At 41.9% G+C, this 3,154-nt stretch overlaps 1 protein-coding gene across 1 annotated transcript in view; it reads right to left on the reverse strand.

Annotated features, from left to right (window-relative positions):
• LOC102372828 overlaps nt 1-3,154 on the reverse strand; it is a 141,717-nt gene that overhangs the window by 131,327 nt on the left and 7,236 nt on the right. The window lies entirely within an intron of this gene.

Raw genomic sequence — 3,154 nt, forward strand, 5'->3', positions numbered from 1 at the left:
GAGCTGGCTAAATAATGGATCATTTTGTTTCAATTACCAAAGTGAGGAACTGAAAAGGAAAAATATATAACTTCTTCAGGTCAAACCAAAACAGAAGCTTCCATGCCCCCCAGCAAAACAACATGCACCAAAAATATCCTTTGCTGTCAATCCAGGATGGTTTGACCCCCACTCTTTTTAATTTAGCTGCATTTCAAAAAACAAAAACATAAAGCCCCACCGTATTGAAATGGAAAACATGTGTTTTGGTTCAACATTTCCAGAACAAAATATTTGGCATGTCCAAAAAGTTTCCCCCTTTTTTCCCAGAAGAAACTATTCCAGAAACAAATAGGGATTTGCAAATAGTTTACATCCCCTTGAAACTGTGTTTTTGGACAAATTTACCAGTCTCCAAAACCTTTTACTGAGTTTTAGGGGAAAACTAGGTCCACTAGAATTGGTAAAGTAGTTCTAGATCCTAATTTCCAGTTCTAAAATCTGGAACCACGCTCTGTTGTATCCTTAGATTTAGATCCTTATTCAATTTGGCATTTACAAACATTATTGTCATCTTCACAGGTTGATGGGAGGTTTGTTTTTTTGTGAATTACCAAGTAACTGTCTAATAAAGGTACATGCTGGGATGTCCCTCCCTTTCCCCTCAAGATTCACTCAGCTCTCTAGCAGTATTGTAAGTTTTGAAGTGAAAATTACCATTTTGTGTATAATTGTTATCAGCAACAATGTTAGCGTTTTATCCTCAGTAGACAAAGTTGTTATGGAGTACAGCTATGCCAATAATTTATTTAGTTTTTTGTCTTACTGCCTGTAGCAAAAAAATGTTTGGATTGAACAAAATATTTTGGTTGGACATGAAATTAAATCTCCTTTCTTTTTATTTTTTTTAAACTCAGTTTAGCAATTGTTGGTCTTAAAACTTCATTCCAAAATGAAAAATGCAAATGTTTTATTTAAAAAATGCCAAAACAAATTGTTTTGACTATTAAAAAACTTTTTCTGTCCACTTTTTCCAACCAAAACTATTTGGAAAAAATTCAGTCACACAAACTGCTTTTTACGGAGCATTAAATATTTAAAAAAATTCCCTAGCTCAACAGGAGTATAGAGTAACAACAATAAATAAAAATCAGTAATTCTACCTATTGTGATTGCATCTTAACCCTGCATTATGCTAGACTCTCTACAAATATAAAGCAAACAGAGCTAAAAACAGGGAAGTCTGTGTGAGACTCATCCTCGGTGACGGAGGAATGAGTCATTGGAAAGAATTATGTGTTTGTTTGCTGCTCAGTGGTTTTTTTAGTTTGTAGGTGGGTCCAAAAGACTGGGAAGGCTGCTGGCCCAGATAAAATATTCCAAGAATCTGTTACCAAGTTCAGAACCACAATGAAAAGATGACTTTGGAAATTCATGTGTAAAAGAAAGTCACAGACTTCCAAAAACCGGAAGAAAAGGTAACATCATTGTTATCCTGAAACCCAATAAAACACCAGAGGATCCAAAGAGCTACTGACTGATCTCACTACTATGCGTTACATACAAACTCATGGAGCGCATAACCCTGAATAGAATAGACAACATCATTGATTCCCAGCTCCCAAAAGAACAAGCTGGCTTTTGGAAAAAAGCAGTATACCATTGACCAAGTTATGTTACTTACATCTGACACCGAATATGGATTTGAAATGAGGCAGAAAATGGTGTGGCCTTACAGCCACCTATTGATACTGTATAGGACATTTTTACATGTGCTCCAGGATGAGGCACTGGGCACTTTAATAAGTGAGCCGCACTAATTAAAAGCACCCATGCGTCACGTATCAGCATCCCTGCACTGAAAAAATGGCGGTGGGGCACTTTGAAATAAAGCTCATCAAACATATTTTATTTCAAAATATCCCACTGCCATTTTTTCAGCATGGAGATGCGCAGGGACACTGATAAACATGATGCAGAAGGCTACCAGAGCGCATCAATTTCTGTGCTCCAGCAGACTTGATTAAGTCTGCTCTGACATGCTGGATGTTGGAGCAGGCTCCACGCATGTCTCTAGGAGCCCTATGGCACCAAAGCCTCAAATATAAACTGCACTCTATGATACCTGACTGCAAGCTATGCGCTTTCATCATGAACATAATCTCCAACAGATCATTCACACTACTAGCCAAGGAGAAAAAAAAAACAGAGTATAAACTCTGAAGAATGGACTCTCTCAGGGCACTTTTACATGTGGCCGGGGCGCAGTATTTTAATTAGAGCGGCTCCAAAAGCCACTCTAAAGCACGGCTGCATCTCATGTATCGGTATCTCCGCCGCCAATTTTAAGTGTGGGGACGCTGATACATGAGACACAGGAGGCTGCTAGAACGCAGTAATTGCTGCAATTAATTGAGTCTGCTTGGACACGCTGGAATTCCAGCGCATTGGATCAGCCTCTGTACTCGTGTATAGGTGTCCCCAAGGGTCAGTGCCAGCACCAGTACTTTTCTGTGTATACCTCAGACTTCCCACATAAAACATCCAAGTGATACATGTATGCTGATAATGCTGCCACGGTAGCCCAAAGAATTGATATGACAGAACTGGAAAAGATACTGGTTCCTGACATGGAACTTATCACTGACTATCTCCGCAAGTGGCACTTAAAGTGGATCATCAATAAATCAGTATCATCACCCTTCTACCAGGACAACTGTTGAGCCAAGATCATGCTGAATATCAGAATAGGCAACTACATTCGTCTCCAAGAGCATACCCCAACTTACCTAAGAGTAATGTAAGACCAGGGGTTGGCAAAATATGGCCCACAGGCTGGATCTGTCCCACAGAAGGGCTTTGTCTGGCCCGCAGCGGGTCCCTTGGTCTCACCTGGCTCAGGCACCATCCCGCCATGATATGTCCTGCCACCCCTGGGTAGCTCCACAGCCCAGGCAGCAGCATCTCCCTCTGGCTGCCACCACCCCTGGTCCCAGCCCCCTGGTACTGGCAGGGACCTGCGCGCAGCCCCGACCCACCCCGCACCTGTTGCAGACTTGTCTGCTCACACTGAACAGCTGCAGCAAGAGCAGCACTGGCAGGGCAGAAGTGTGCTTGGTGCAGGGGAAAAGCGACCTCTCCCCCTCATTGCTGCCCAGCGCTTCCTGCAGCAGCC

Source organism: Alligator sinensis, unplaced genomic scaffold (genome assembly GCF_000455745.1).
Source record: "Alligator sinensis unplaced genomic scaffold, ASM45574v1 scaffold962_1, whole genome shotgun sequence".
Classification (NCBI taxonomy): Eukaryota; Metazoa; Chordata; order Crocodylia; family Alligatoridae; genus Alligator; species Alligator sinensis.